The sequence below is a fragment of the Crinia signifera genome, chromosome 8 (genome assembly GCF_055691185.1).
Source record: "Crinia signifera chromosome 8, ASM5569118v1, whole genome shotgun sequence".
NCBI classification, from domain to species: Eukaryota; Metazoa; Chordata; class Amphibia; order Anura; family Myobatrachidae; genus Crinia; species Crinia signifera.
The window spans coordinates 72,393,542-72,410,691 of NC_139224.1; the positions used below are offsets into that span (position 1 = coordinate 72,393,542).

The 17,150-nt window shown below is 42.1% G+C and overlaps 1 protein-coding gene across 2 annotated transcripts in view; it reads left to right on the top strand.

Annotated features, from left to right (window-relative positions):
• ATF6 (activating transcription factor 6) overlaps window positions 1-17,150 on the top strand; it is a 243,267-nt gene that overhangs the window by 173,016 nt on the left and 53,101 nt on the right. The window lies entirely within an intron of this gene.

Sequence of the window (17,150 nt, forward strand, 5' to 3'; positions counted from 1 at the left end):
GGGGTATAGCTGGTAGAACTAAAATCAGTATCAATTCTGAAGTAGGTGTCGAAATTGTCAAGGAGACTGAAAATTAAGTAAAGGAAGGAAAGAACAGGGCAGGAACGCTGGTGAGGTAAGGAGGTAGGGTGAGTATGTGAAGAAGGAGGGCTCTACTCACAAGAGTTAACAGACTAAAAGGAGGTGGGCGGACGAACGAAAAACAATAGGATAAGTAGGAACGGATGGAGGAGCGAAAGATGTTAGGAGGAGGAGGGATAGGCTAGTCGGAAGAAGCGGATTTTGAGGGAGCGCTTGAAGGAGGGTAAGGGAATCAGAAAGCCTGATGCGTGGTGGGAGGTTGTTCCAGTGCAGGGGTCAGCGCGAGAGAAGTCTTGGACACGGGAGTGGGAGGAGGTGATTAGGTGTGCGCACAGATTGTGTGGCGTCTTCCGACGCACTCCATCCGTGTGAGGTCTAATCTCTTGAGAGAATACTGCAGTGTGTCTGATAAAATGCTCTTATAAGAGCAAAGACTTCTCATTACTCTAATTTATATTTGTGTGTGATTTCTCTGTATGTACTGTGCTTGTCTGTTACAGCTAAATATACAACTTATGAGCAGTAGCAGTTAGCTACAAAGAAACGGGTCAGTTAAATTAAATTATATAGTAATGTGTCATCCCCTGCTATAATAGATAGTCAGTGTATATGTGTCCCACAATCCACTAGAAGCACATGGTTGCTATCGATTCCACACAATTAAATACATGGGACGCTGTGACCTGACTAATATAATAATAACAGAGTGCAACACTTGTATTATGTTTCTTTATGAAAGTTACATATACAGTGGTTGAGAATTCCGCTGCTCACACAGTATACAGAGTCCTCTTATTTGCACACATGCAACAATTGTTGCTCAATTCGGTACTCTTTACCTAGATGGGCGCCAGCGATTGAAATCGCGGGCGTCGGGGGTAAAAATCGCGGTCATCGCGGGTAAATCGCGGGTACATAAAAATCTGCAGTACTTCTTTACTTTCACGGCGCCACTAGATCAGAAATCGCGGTCATCGCGGGCATTGAATGCACTTAAAAACGGCCGCGACGCGATGCCCGCGATTTCCCATAGAGATCAATGTTAAATTTCTCAATGGACCCGATTTGACTGTTAAATGCCTCAATTGACACGATTTTTCCATAGGAAACAATGTTAAATGGCCCACAGAGGCCAAATAGTCACCGTAAAGTGTGAAATGGCCCCCACATTTTTTAACGCCACCCCACGATCAACGCGAACCCGAAGCGTGGCGAGCGGCGGCGGTACGCGTCCTACGACCTTTTCATACCCCCACTATCCACGTCGGCGTGGAGTTGAGAATAGAATAGTGTGGCGAGCGCAGCGAGCCACCGAGCCCGAAGCGTGGTGAGCGCAGCGAGCCCCGCGAGGGGACGAGGATACCTGTGAAGCCCGCGAAGGGACGCGTTTACCTGTGAAGGTATCCGCGTCCCCTCGCGGGGCTCGCTGCGCTCGCCACGCTTCGGGCTCGGTGGCTCGCTGCGCTCGCCACACTATTCTATTCTCAACTCCATGCCGACGTGGATAGTGGGGGTATGAAAAGGTCGTAGGACGCGTACCGCCGCCCCTCGCGGGCTCGCTGCGCTCGCCACGCTTCGGGTTTGCGTTGATCGTGGGGTGGCGTTAAGAATTGTGGGGGCCATTTCACACTTCAGGGGGGCTAATTGGCCTCTGTGGGCCATTTAACATTGTTTCCTATGGAAAAATCGTGTCAATTGAGGCATTTAACAGTCAAATCGGGTCCATTGAGAAATTTAACATTGATCTCTGGGAAATCGCGGGCATCGCGTCGGTCGCGTCGCGGCCGTTTTTAAGTGCATTCAATGCCCGCGATGACCGCGATTTCTAGTGGCGCCGTGAAAGTACAGAAGTACCAAATCTGCTACCCGCGATGACCGCGATTTTCCCATAGGGAACAATGTTAAAAAGGCTGATTGAGCGCGATTTTCATGTAAAATGCCTCAATGCCCGCGATTTGGCCATAGGAATCAATGTTAAATGGGCCACAGAGCCCAAATAGGCACAATTAACCCTTAAATGTCCACCCAAATTTTTAACGCCACCCCACGATCCACGCCAACCCGAAGCGTGGCGAGCGCAGCGGTACGCGTCCTCCGACCTTTTCATGCCCTACTATCCACTAGGGCGTGGAGTGAGAATAGAATAGTGTGGCGAGCCACCGAGCCCGAAGCGTGGCGAGCGCAGCGAGCCCTGCGAGGGGACGCGGATACCTTCACAGGTAGACGCGTCCCCTCGCGGGCTTCACAGGTGACCGCGTCGCCACGCCTGTGAAGCCCGCGAGGGGACGCGTATAACTGTGAAGGTATCCGCGTCCCCTCGCGGGGCTCGCTGCGCTCGCCACGCTTCGGGCTCGGTGGCTCGCTGCGCTCGCCACACTATTCTATTCTCACTCCACGCCCTACTGGATAGTAGGGCATGAAAAGGTCGGAGGACGCGTACCGCCGCCCCTCGCGGGCTCGCTGCGCTCGCCACGCTTCGGGTTGGCGTGGATCGTGGGGTGGCGTTAAAAATTTGGGGGGACATTTAAGGGTTAATTGTGCTTATTTGGGCTCTGTGGCCCATTTAACATTGATTCCTATGGCCAAATCGGGTCCATTGAGGCATTTAACAGTAAAATCGTGTCCATCGGGCCTTTTAACATTGATTCCTATGGCAAATCGGGAGCATCGCGTCGCGGGCATCGCGGGTACATTTATGGACGGCCGCGACGCGACCGACGCGATTTCCATGTTTAACATGGGTTTCAATGGGAAATCGCGGGCATCGCGTCGGTCGCGTCGCGGCCAGACATAAATGTACCCGCGATCACCACGACGGGCGCCCTTCTAGGTAAAGAGTACCCTCAATTCTTTCAATGAGATACAGAAACTTAAATTGAAATACAAGTGAAACACTGATTAATAAAGAGATTTATGAGTAGGAGATAATACATATCCAATGATTGGCTGGGAAGCGCATAAATGTAAATAATTAATTGGATGGTATTAAGGAGACGCATATAACTCCATTATACTGCACTGATAGGATTGCACGGAAACACACACACAGTTCTTTTAACTATTTGTGGTGTTTTGTCCCATTTATGTGTATGTATGTGTGTTTTTATACTCCGCATTTTACCCTAATTCCTAATAAAGGTTACATTTTAGGACTGATTTAATTTCTTATGGTGCACTATGAAGTGACAAACTTTTCTCTCTTTTGATGATCTTAATAAATAAGCAATTGGCTCAATTGCAGAAGAGAGTCCTAAATACTGAGCACAGATTGGGGGAATGTTTTGCAAATATAGCCGAACTAAAACCCACTGTTACAAGGAATGCAAAGAACATAATGCAATTGCAGAATAAAGACAACACTTGGAAAACCGATCAAATCGTAACAATTTGCGATTAATTGGGTTGCCTGAAACCATTAAAGGGCCTGAAATACCTAATTGTATACTCAACACACTGCCCGCACTCCTGCAAGTAGAAGATAGATGCTCTCATCTGGGGTCTTTTATATTTAAAACAATTATCTCTATAAGGAGCTTTTCTGGTCTGCATCCCGGAAACATAGAAACATAACCTGGAAAGGTCATCCCATATTATTGTTCCAGTATTATTCCGCGAACCTTTCTAAACAACGCAAGGAGTTTTCCCTGGTTTGCTCCCATCTAATTCTAAAAGGAGAGAAAATTTGCACTACTCTATCCAGCCAGGTTGCAAATTTATGTTGGGTCTTCATTTAAAGATTTCCTATCTGCGAGTGATGCAAAATCCTAATTTAAAACAAATAATCTGTGCCCGATGGCTGTCAAGAGATTGATCACTTTTTCTCTAATTTTTTTTTTTTTCAATACTTTTTATTATTTTCTGTTATATAAATCTTACATAAAACATATACAAATTACATATCAGACTATATATGACAGCATACTTTAATTATTTATTTCCTTCTCTGCCTTTCCTACTTTTTCCTATATACATTATCCTCCTTATACCTTTATTATTCAAAGTAAACCTTCTCTCTCCTATCCTTTTCCTTAAAATGGTTGTGTGCCTAGTCGTGTTGTTTCTGATTCATACCAAGATGTTGTTTGGATATTTTGTCTCAGCGTATTTTTTATTTCTATGGGCAATGATTTTATATGTGGCAGCCAGATGGAAAATATTTTTTTTGTTTTCCTTTCCTTTTCTAGTGTCATTTCTAACCAGTCCATCTGGAATAAATAAGCAATTCGGGGTTCTAGCAATGTTATTACTAATGTATTAGATGCTATCCACTTAGATAGAATTGTTTTTCTTGCAGCCGCAAATATTTTTGCTAGGAGGATTCTCTTTCCTGATGTTAAGCCTATATCATTTACTCTGGGGACAATATCCCATAGGGCCCATTCTGCAGTAATTGTACAGTCTATTCCATACCTGGACAGTATATATTTGCTTATCTCCAGCCAAAATGCTTTTACTTCTGGGCATTGCCACATACAGTGTATTAGATCTGCATCTATGGCTTTGCATTTAAAGCATGCTGAATCTGTTGCTATACCCATCTGCATTCTGCGTTTAGGGGTATAATATCCCCGGTGTAGTAGTTTATACTGCATTTCTGCGTATGTGGCAGATACCAGATTTTTGTTCAGCCGGACGAAGGCACTTAATAGCTCCTGTACCGATATTTCTGGCAGATCTACTAGCCATTTTACCAAACCTGTGTTTGCTCTTTCCCATGATATTTGTCTCTTTATATGTGGATATATTAGTGAAGTTTTGTTTAGTCTGTTCTCATTTCGTCTTATCATAATGTCTAAACCTCCTATTTTTTCCGATATCGGTATTTTATCCAATAGGCTCGTTGCATGGCTTCTTAGTTGGAAATAAATATACATGGGTATAGATATATTAGCAAATTTTTCACATAGCCTTTGGTAAGGCATTATATTTATACTTCCTTTGTCCAAGATATGGAACAAAAGGCTCAATCCTGCCTTGTTATATTCCTTAACCATCCTTGCGCCTTGCGCTATTAATGTGTCTGTGGATGTGTTTTAAAATAACGGCTGGAAAATCGTATTATGGGTGGAGATCCCCATTCTAGTCCTAGCCAATCTCCAGGCTTTACATGTTGATGTCAACAACAGATTACTGGATACATTCACTGGATATTTCGATGGTCTCATGTGCAACAGGCTCGTTAACGATATCTCAGAGCAAAAAGCTTGTTCTAGATCCAGATTCACATATTTCTCAGTTGAGTGTATCCAGTCTATCGCATACCTAATATTTGCCGCTATGGTATAGCTTTTAATACATGGAAGATTTATGCCTCCTAGCGAAGTCTGTTGAGTTAATTTAAACATTGATATTCAAGGTTTTTTCCCCTCCCATATAAATTTACTGCTGGCTTTATTTAAAACCTGTATACAGTATCTGAATCTCTGATCAAACCTGGTAGCATTTGAATAACGTATAATAATCGTGGAAACTAAATCACTTTAATAAGATGACATCTTCCAATATATGATAAGGAGAGAGCTTGCCACGATTTAAAATCTGCCATTATTTTTGCTATTATAGGTTGATAGTTAGCCAGGTAGAGATCATTTGGGTCTCTGGTTACAATAATACCCAGATATACAAAATAGTTTTCTGCCCATAAAAATGGAAAATCCCCAGCCCACCCATCTTTCGCACCTTTATTTAGTGCTAGGACTTTGGTTTTAGATTTATTAACTATAAACCCCGAGATATGCTCAAATTCCGATAATTTTTGTAGAAGCCTAGGGAAAGCTCTTTGTGGGTTGGCAAAGTACAAAAGAAGGTCATCGGCATACGCCGATACCTTCAATTCTGTAGTTCCCAATTGTATACCCTGCCACTCTGATTGTAGATAGAATAGTCTTATTAAAGGATCAATCGCTAAATTAAATAATAAGGGGGATAGTGGGCATCCTGGTCGGGTGCCTCTAAATAGATCAAAATATGGTGTGTTTAAACCGTTTACTGTTAAAAAGGCTGTAGGTGATGTATATAAATTTCGAAAGAGGGTGATAAATCCCACCCCCAACCTTTGCATATGAAACACTCTCAACAGATGTGGCCAGGACACCCTATCAAAAGCCTTATCTGCGTCATCTAGCGCAGTTTTTCCTTTTTTCTTTTTTATCTGCGTCACAACTTAGTAATAAAGATTTACCCTCTCCTAAGGATTTGGACTGTATTAAGGCTGCTGTTACCTGACGAATATTATGCCCTGATGATCTTCCTTGTATGAATCCTGTTTGCGCAGGATGTAGTAGTTTTGGTAAAACTGATTGCAATCTTTGGGCTATAATAGTCCTCAGTATTTTCAGGTCCTGATTTAATAAGGAGATAGGTCTATATGACGTTACTTGTTTTAGATTTTTACCTACTTTTGGTAGAACAATAATCCTGGCTTGATTGAATCCTGGCGGGGGTGTGTTCCCAGACAGAATATGGTTAAGTAAAGTTATTAAATGTGATGTTAACTGAGGAAGTAGTAACTTATAATATTCTGCATTTAGTCCGTCTGGACCCGGAGATTTACCTTTAGCTAATTTTTTAATTACTACTTTAAATTCAGCTTCTGTTACTGGCTCTGTCAATATTTCGCTTTCTGTCTGTGTTAAGGTGGGCATTCTGGCTCTTCTTAGAAAATCCATCCCTAGGGTTAGGTGATCTTGAGGTGACGAGTATAAATTTTTATAGTATTCTAAAAAGGCTTCCACTATGTCTCCTGTATTTCTACTCTGAACCCCTTCCTCAGAAATTATTTCTGGTATCCGCGTTATTGAGCGCCTTCCTCTCGCTACTGATGCCAGTAGCTTCCCCGCTTTATTTCCCCAGCGATAATATTTCTGTTTTTGGAAATCTAAATAATGTTGGGCCTTTTCCGTACATATGGTATCATACAGTGCTTTTGTATCGACAAATGCCTGCCGTGATTCCTGTGTATTGTCCTCCAATATTGCAGCATACGAAGCTGCTACAGCAGCACTGAGTTCTCTATATCTATTATTCAAGATTTTTCGTTTGCCCGCCACATATGCTATTATGTGGCCACGCATTACAGGTTTAGATGCTGCCCATAATAGATTGATGTTATCCAGATGCTGAGCATTATCGTTCACATAGTTTAAATAATGCTGCTGCATTGCTAGGCGAAAATCAGAGGAATCCGACAGGTATGTGGGGAACCTCCAGTTATAAGATTGGGTAATGGGCGATGGAAGCATTAATTCGAACCATGTAGGCGCATGGTCCGATATACCTATTACCTCTACTTTCGAGCGTTTTACCCTTGCTAATAATGAAACCGGTATAAGCCAATAGTCTATTCTGCTAGATGTATGATGTGGGTGGGAAAAAAAGGTATATTCTTTGCCTACTGGGTGTTGGTATCTCCAGGGGTCCTCTAGTTCCAATGAGTTCATTAGCATATGCAAAGCCGGAGGTGGTGTGTCCCTGCTGATATTGTTAGATTTATCTAATGATGGTTGTTGTGTTGCATTAAAGGCCCCCCTCAATATGATCTTACCTTCTGCCCATTCCTGTAACTGGACAAATAAATCCGTAAAAAAAACTGTATTCGGTCCCGTGGGAGCATAAATTGTAGCAATTGTAAATAGCTCTCCTTCCAATTTTATTTTTAAAAACAAATATCTACTTTCTGAGTCTTGTAGTTTGTCTATTATTTCATATCTCATAGATTTATTTATTATGACCATTACCCCCGCTTTTTGGTCAAAAAAGAGGTAGCGAAAGAATCCACAAACCAGCTGTCTTTGAATGTGTTGGGGTCCCCCTCTTTCCAATGAGTTTCCTGGAGAACTGCTACATCGAGTCTAAACCTTTTTAGCTGTTGTAGAATTTTTCTCCTTTTCAGAGGGGAATTCAATCCCTCCACATTCCAGGTTAAAAACTTTATAGCGGTACGAACGTTAGACGGACAGTTAGAGGACATAGCCATTTATTCCGCTTTTTTGATCCCTATCCCTGCTTTTCCCACCTCTATTAGGGATATACCCCTTCCCAGTTAATGAGGCTAACGCCCTCTGTAATATTACCCTTTTATATGTCATTTTACCTGATCCCCAACCAACCAAATGGCCCCTGATTTCTCTATTTTTTTGCGCCATGTCATGAGAGATATATCTCCTTTTTTGTTTAAAAGGTGTTCTAATTAAATATCTCGGCAACACATAGTAATCTACGTACATTTATATCCCTTTGCATATCATATTATAACGTGCACAAGATTGACATGATGTTTTCTTTTTACCTAGTATTCTCATTATACACAATGATCTTTTAACCCCCCTCCTTATCCTTGAAAATTTTAAATGTGAAAACAAGTATAAATTTAAGTGAATTTCTCTATTATTGCTTGACCGCCAATGAGTAGGAGGTTCCTCACGCCCTCCGTTTTGCTATAGTGCCTCTCATATGTGTGACTCTTATATTCAAATTTCTGTGATATCTTTTAACATTTAGTATTAGCATACGTAAAACAGATAACCAGTTTACTATCTCTCTTCTAAACACCATTATCCTTACGTATGGCCTCAAGCCCATACCTTTACTGTGCCCTATTATTTTTTCATGTGCTCTTGTAAAATTAACTATTACTGTGCAATATATCAACAATAAACATAACATTTCTGTGTCGGTTAGTGTCATCATTGTGCTTAATTTTCCAGGGCCTGTGCTTGCACTCTCTCATCATTATCAGTCTCCTTCCTTAGATGTCGACCTGGGACCTTTAATAAGAGAGTCCACACATGCTTGTGCTGATGCAGGGGTTTCAAATAGATAACTTTTTCCGTCATGTGATATCCTGAGTTTGGCCGGATAGAGGAGGGCAAACCTAATGCCTGCTTCAAAAAGGGTTTTGCAAATTGGAGAGTATTCTTTTCGTTTCATCGCTACCTGATACGAAAAATCTTGAAACAAAAGTAGTTTATTTCCTTGGAAACTCAGGTCTCCCTTCTTCCTATAAGCTTCCAGGACCATCGCTTTGTCTAGATAATTCAAAAATCTGAAGATCACTGTGCGGGGCCTACGGCGTTCTGTTTGATTGTCAGGGCCAATTCTGTGTGCCCTCTCAATCATTATGACACCAGCATCTGGTAGGCATTTTAATTCATTTGGGAGCCACTTTGATACAAGTTCCAGCAATTCTCTTTGTTTTATGGATACTGGCAAACCAATTAAACGCAAGTTATTTCTTCTGTTCCGATTTTCCTGATCTTCTAATTTCTTCTGTATCTCTATAATTGCTGCCTCCTGTGATGCTATAGTGGTTTTAGCTCCTACCAGCTCATCTTCTAAGTCGAATACTCGCTGCTTGATTTCCATGAATCTGGGGCCATATTCGCGGAGCTGTGTTACTGCTGACTCAATCGCTTCTTTTAGCCCAGCTAGCTTTTCATCAAGCAGAGGTGACAAAATGGCAGAGATCTCTTGAGCCGTAATGGCTGTGGTTGCACTATACGTGGGAGAATTTGTTTTTTTGGAGGCGGTAGGGTTAATGGGAGAGGCGGGTGGACTAGCCACGTATGAGGACTGCTGCTTTGCACCTTTTCCAGCTTTTCCGCTTTTTTTTCCTACAAATTTATCCATTTCTTCTTATTTATTTTATATGATTATGGATAAACTTATTCGTGTTTGGGGGAGCCTCTTTCTACTCTCCAGTATAGCGTACTGACCCCTGTTGTATCCACCACAGGGCGTACTTTCAAGGCTACTTTGTATATTTAACCATGAGATGCTGAGTCGGTAGGTTATGCTTCTCCCGGCGCCCTATTTTGCTCAGGCTCCTTGCTTTCTATCTCCCAAACCGAGAGATTCCGTTCCCCCCTGTCCCTTGATTACTCTGCAGGGATTTTTATCTAGCAGGGTGCTGGCTTCAGTTTCTCCCCCTATGCCCTGAGCCACGATATAGTCACCCTGTCCTCCCTTTTACTTTGCAGGGTCTTATTGAGTCCGGCTGAATGCTGTCCCCACTGTCCCCCAATATGTCATAGCCCAACAGCAAGGGAGAAGGATAATGCTCAATCACCTACCAAGTCCTCCGCCATTCTCTTCTCCTCTCTGTCCGGCGCCGCTCCGCTCTCCCTCACCCTCCGGCACTCCTCCGTCCAGAGACGCCGCCACTGCCTTCCGTGCTCTGTCCCAGAGTGCACCGCGCGTCCCCCGTCTCCCGTCACTTCCTCCTTCCGTCTCAGCGCTGGAGATCTCACGCTCCCACGAAGCAAGCGTCCCAGGTGAGTTGCTGCTGTTTGCCGGTTAGCTGTGCGATGGCTGTATAGCGCGGGCTGGCTGGATTACCGCTATGTACTGCAGGCTGGATGTTAAACGTACAATGCTGCTGTTGTTGTTTAGCCGCCTATTTGGCAGCTCATTCCCTGCTCCGGGTTCCGTGGGATGTCAGGGTCTTTGTGGGTGAGCTGGGGATCTCCCTCTTCTTGCCCACTGTATCTCGCTGGCTCCCTAGATGTCTTTTTGGGAGCTATATCTCCGGGTATGACCACTGAATAGCCCTCGGTCAGAGCCTGGAGACGAGAGCTCTCTCTGAAGTGCGGCCTCTCTCTTGGTCCGCCCCAAACGGAAGTCAACCATCTTCTCTAATTTCTTTATTACAGGTCTTACATGCCCTCCCCCTGGCCTACCTTTTTACGGGATTCATTTCAGCACTCCCTCTTCTCAATGCTGGTCACTTAAAGGTTTTATAATAACTAATTAAGATGGTATAACTATACCTGTTACACTTCTATCACTAGTTCTGCCTCCGATAGTTTATTATTTTATTGTTAAAGTAAATTACATTGCAATGTTACACACCTGTGAAAAAATAGTTCTAATAGTCTATTTTACGAGAGGCGGTGCTATTCTTGTCTTCCTTTTCTACTGGGTTGGCGGCAATAGAATTGAATTGTTGTTTTGCACATAAATTGCGACACACATTTACCGCTATAACTTATTTGTTATTATTGTTTTATGTCTGTACCCCCCTTCCCCTGCACAATGTAAGTGCCTTATTCCTCTCCCTGTCCCGTTCATGATCTCCAACATTACTTCATTCAAACTTTCAAAATGTTTCAATTACTTTCATTTTACCTGCTACATAGTTCAGACAATGTTTACCACAACCCTGTATCTTAATGTCTTTATTCATAGGTAGCTGGAATGTGGGGGAATTAACTCCCCTGCAAAACGTAAATGTATATTAATATATCTGAACACATTGAAGCTTGATTTAGCTTTTCTGCAAGAATCACATTTTACCTCACCTGAAATTTTAAATCTACACATGTTGAAATGAAAAATTTGCCTCCGCTTCTTACCTCTAAAACAAGAGGCATCCTAATATTAGTCAAAAATCATTTAGACATACAGTAGCTGTTACCGATTTCTTACACTGATGGCAGATAATGTTATATGTCAAATGGTTTACAAGAAACAACACATTGCATGTCTCAACGTATACGCCCCAAACCAATACCTCTCCCGAATAGATTATATTATGATGTCACGTTTCTTGTTGCCAAAGGTTGAGACTGTAGAGCAGGGGTGAGGAACCTCCGGCCCCCGCGCCCAGTTTGCCCGGCTTGCCTGCCCGCTCGCCGACATGAACGCTTGCAGTGCTTACCCTCCGGTTGGAGGTGATGCGCAGGCCGCCCGCTCGCCCGGATACGAGGAGACCAATGTAGACGCGCCGGCCAATCACTGCGGCCGTGGGAGGTGATGCGCCTGCCAATCCCTGCGGGCGGTAGGGGACTCTCGCAATTATTGTGATGCGCCTGCCATGCACTGCATGTGTGGGAGCATCAGCCCCAGCAGCAGCAGCCTCCATCAGCCGGACTCTGCCGGAGACAAAACGGTAAAAAAAAGTAAATGCTGCTGCTCTTGTGCCGCTCCTCTCACCCAACTACGCCCTTCCCCGTGATTGAGAGATCCAGGGGTTGTCATTTACCCCTGGATTCACCCCCAAACAGGTTTATGTGATTATGTCTGATTATCATAATCAGATATAATCACATAATGCTGTTTGGGGGTGACTGTCCCTTTCTCCACACTGCCGCTGCCCATGTGTATAATGCCCACATGTATATGCCGCTGCCCGTGTGTCCATATGTATAATGCCCACATGTATATGCCACTGCCCGTGTGTCCGTATGTATAATGCCCACATGTATATGCCGCTTCCCGTGTGTCCCTATGTATAATGCCCACATGTATATGCCGCTGCCCGTGTGTACAATGCCCACGTGTATGTGCTGCCGCCCATGTGTATAATACCCACATTTATATGCCGCTGCCTGTGTGTACAATGCCCACATGTATGTGCTGCTGCCCATGTGTATAATGCCCGCTTGTATATATCGCTGCCTGTGTGTATAATGCCCACATGTATATGCCACTGCCTATGTGTATAATGCCCGCATGTATATACCGCTGCCTGTGTGTATAATGACCACATGTATATGCCGCTGCCCATGTGTATAATGCCCACATGTATATGCCGCTGCCCATGTGTATAATGCCCACATGTATATGCCGCTGCCCATGTGTATAATGCCCACATGTATATGCCGCTGCCCGTGTGTATAATGCCCACATGTATATGCCGCTGCCCCTGTGTATAATGCCCGCATGTATATATTGCTGCCTGTGTGTATAATGCCCGCATGTATATATTGCTGCCTGTGTGTATAATGCCCGCATGTATATACTGCTGCCCGTGAGTATAATGCCCACATGTATATGCCGCTGCCCATATGTATAATGCCCACATGTATATGCCACTGCCCATATGTATAATGCCCGCATGTATATATCGCTGCCTGTGTGTATAATGCCAACATGTGTGTATATAACACTGCCCGTGTGTATAATGCCCACATGTATATGCCGCTGCCCCTGTGTATAATGCCCACATGTATATATTGCTGCCTGTGTGTATAATGCCCGCATGTATATGTTGCTGCCTGTGTGTATAATGCCCGCATGTATATACTGCTGCCCGTGTGTATAATGCCCACATGTATATGCCGCTGCCCATGTGTATAATGCCCGCATGTATATATCGCTTCCTGTGTGTATAATGCCAACATGTGTATATACCGCTGCCCGTGTGTATAATACCCGCATGAATATATTGATAATTTTTTATATGGCCCCCAAAGGATTTTATAAATATATCCAAATGGCCCTTGGTAGAAAAAAGGTTCCACACCCCTGCTGTAGAGATTGCCCCAATTGTAATTTTGGATCAAAAAGTGGTCTGAATTAAATTGCACTTTAATACTGAAAAATCTAATTCTATCTCATGGAGATGTCCTCCTGCCATTGCATCATCAGTCCATTTAAGTAACATTATTCTTCAGGTTTGGGATAATTTCATGACCTATAACTCAGACTGTACCGACACTGACTCACTATTCTTTTGGCAGGCTTCCAAAGAAACCATTAGAGGCAAAATAATCTTACATGACCGCAAAGGAATACTTAATAGCCCAGTCTTCCCAGCTAGTTTCTTTCAAGGCCAGTGCTCCCCCAAAACTATTCACCCATTACCGAGATCAGACACTTTCACATCTTCAAACACCCAAACTGTGGAAGAATTTCATGACTTTTACTCGAAATTATACTCTTCTCCCATCTCTAATATTGCAAATGAATAGTGAATAGTAATGGATAAATCTGAATCAGAATCGTCCCCACTCACGGTTCCCATTACCCAAGACAAAGTTTTGTCTGCCATTTATAACTTAAAATCTGGTAAAGCCCCTGGTCCTGATGGCTTCACCACTGATTACTACAAACTATCAGCCCCAAAAACAGCCCCACTCTCACAAGAGTTTTTAACACCATCTATTCGTCATAATTGATGACTCCATATTTTTACCTAGCCTCCTTAAGAATCCTACCCAAATCAGGGCGCAACCTTTTTGACCCAGGGTCTTATATACCAATATCGCTTCTTAATATTGATTACAAGCTAAATGATAGCAGACAGACTAAAATTGCTTCTACCATATTTAATAAACCAAGACCAGACTGGATTTTTATGAAACTCTGTGGTCGACATCAGAAGGGTGTTGTTGGTCATTAATGCATCCCAGTGTGCCATGTCCACTAACCCACAAGGGATTCTATCTTTAGATGCTGAAAAAGCTTTTGACATGGTACACTGGGATCACCTATACAACACTCTTCGCCATTTCTCATTAATTTATAAATGTATTCGTTTAATATCTACTCTTCTAATTGAGCATCACGTATTATTTGAAATGGTGTATTTTTAGAATCCTTCCCCATATTACGAGGTACGAGACAGGGATGCCCTCTGTCTCCCCTCCTGTTCGTATCAGCCATATAACTATTAGCAATAACACTTAGGGACTCCCCCTTTTTTCCAGGCATTTTAATTAAACCGATCGACATTCACATCTGGCTTTTCACAGATGATATGCTTCTATTCCTGTCTTACATTCAACACTCTATATCTATGGCTATAAACATAATACAACTATTTAATAGCTTTTCAGGTTATTTGGTCAACATAAATAAATCAGAATTGATGATGCTCAATGGTGACCCCCCAGTGTTGCCTGATGAACATAATGTCAACACTATCAAAATTCAAAATCAGACATTTTGTAAAGATCTAATTTTACCCCAGCCATTTATAAACTGACCAAATCAATGGAGAATTGGAGTGAGCTTCCTCTATCCCTCTTGGGAAAAGCCGAAGTTATCAAAACAATACTGTTTCCTAGACTGACCTATATCCTGCAGATGCTACCGATTACATTATCCCATAAAGATATTACAATAATCTTTAATTCTTGAGGCTGTCGAAAAAAACTAGAAATCCCTAGCCAAATTGAAGGATTTGAGTTTCCTAATTTACTCTACTACTCAGTCTCTTCTCCCCAAATATACTCTAGGTTGGTTACTGGAGGATAGCACCTATTTTAATTTTTAATTGGACTGTGCTTACTATTTTTCCTTATTCCCCAGGTGCTCTCATTCATTCTGCAAAAAAATGCCATTCCCAAACCCATTTACTTTAATTTCCTTTTCAGAGACACCTATGAGGCTTGGTGGTCTATTAACAAAATATATTCCAATCTGCGGTAACCCTCTATTCACACCTGGAATAACAAGTCCGGTGTTCTACCGCATAAAATCAAAGGGACTAAGGTTGTTCTAACAGGTGAACACCTCCTGCCTTTTTAAGGTACTCCAGGAAAAGTTTGGTTTGCCTAATGACAGCATATTTTCAATAATACAGTTGCAACACTTTGTGACTTCCATGTCACCCTCCGCCATTTCATATTCCCCATATAATGTTATCCACTCCAAGATTTCGAAGTATCAAATAGACAAATTCAAATGAAAACTGTTTTACCATGAACTAATGTCCTTAACTTTAATAGAAACGTGGACAAACTCATAACACATGTGGAATTCAGATGTACCTTTAGTGCCTCATACAGAAATATTTAAATATTGTGATAACATATTAAAAATACTCCCAAGTCTCAATACTACAGGAATTCCACATCCAAATGTGTATATATAGAGCATATATTTCCCAAAAGCAGTGCAGCCACTTTGACCCCGATGAATCTGGCAGATGCCCTAAATGTGGTTATCATTCTGCCACGATTGTCCTAATCTTTGGTCCTGTGGATACATAAAAAATATTGGCATACGATTATTGATTATATTAATAATACTTTTCCACTGAACATACAACTCCACACAGTACCGATGCTATATGTGAATTTTGTTGTGTGGAACGTTCCAACACGTTTCCACCATCTGATCCCCTTATTAATTTTGCTTACTACGGCAAAGAAAGTAATTTTAAATTCATGGATTTCAAAACATATTCCGACTTTGGCTGAACCTGATAGTTTACTGTTGAAATATTTGTGTTTTGAATGTTATAATGCTATAACAACTTTACATATACCAATGTCTACTTTTATACGCAAATGAGTGTCTAAACCACTCACTTTACAATCCCAAATACAGAGTATGATGTTCTTGAAATAAGAACAACAAGGTGAGGGGACTTTTTTATGCAATCACTGTTTAGGCTCCCCTGGAACTATCTATATTAGTCTTTCATGGTATCGTTATTTGATTGTTTATCTTGCGTCTACTCCTATTTGTATACATTGATGTATAATACCATGGAGATCATCAACCCCCATCCTTCTCCCTCCCCCTCTCCCTATACATTCCAAAAATGTTCTAAAATGTATATAACTTATTATGTACCTCTATGTTGCTTATATATGTGTTTTATTGCTCCTGCAATCTTTCTCGACAATGTCTAATTTCATCGGGATACATGAATATATTCCGTTTACCTTTACCTGCTATATCACTGATTTGTAAAGTATGTTTTATGTGAAATTGCAGTGCATTATCCGCATTATTCTATTACATGGATTGTTATTTACTGAAAACCTCAATAAATTTTTTTTGGGGGGAAAAAAATTACATATACATTTCCTATGCAATAATAAACATATTGTTATTCATACCAAATTAAAGCCTTGAATAGAACATACATCCTTTTATAACATTTGTTAGTGATGCCTCATCATGTCATCAACATGTGTCTATCTGAAAATAGAAGTTGTATCTATGTTTCTAAGGGCCTCAGAATTTGTAAAATTTGTAAATACACACATAGTTTTTGCTATTACAGTGTGCAGAGGGAGTCCGCTTTACCTACCACTGTGGATGTCTGTAATACCTCTCTCATCTCAACCTGGGTCTGGCCCGGGATTAACCCTTCTTTTAACCTGGGTCGGAATCCCGGATTGCTGGACTAGGGTAATTTCAGGAGGCCCTTTCACACCGCAGGTTGACCTGGCTTATTTGTGCAATGTGAAAGGGGTATAAATAACCAGAGCTTGGCAATTTCATCACTATTATGTAAATTATTTGCTATATAGTGAATTGCTCACTTAACTAGGGTAGCTCCGTGCTTGCGCAGCCTAGCTTCAAATACAGGCACAGACCCACCATGTTTT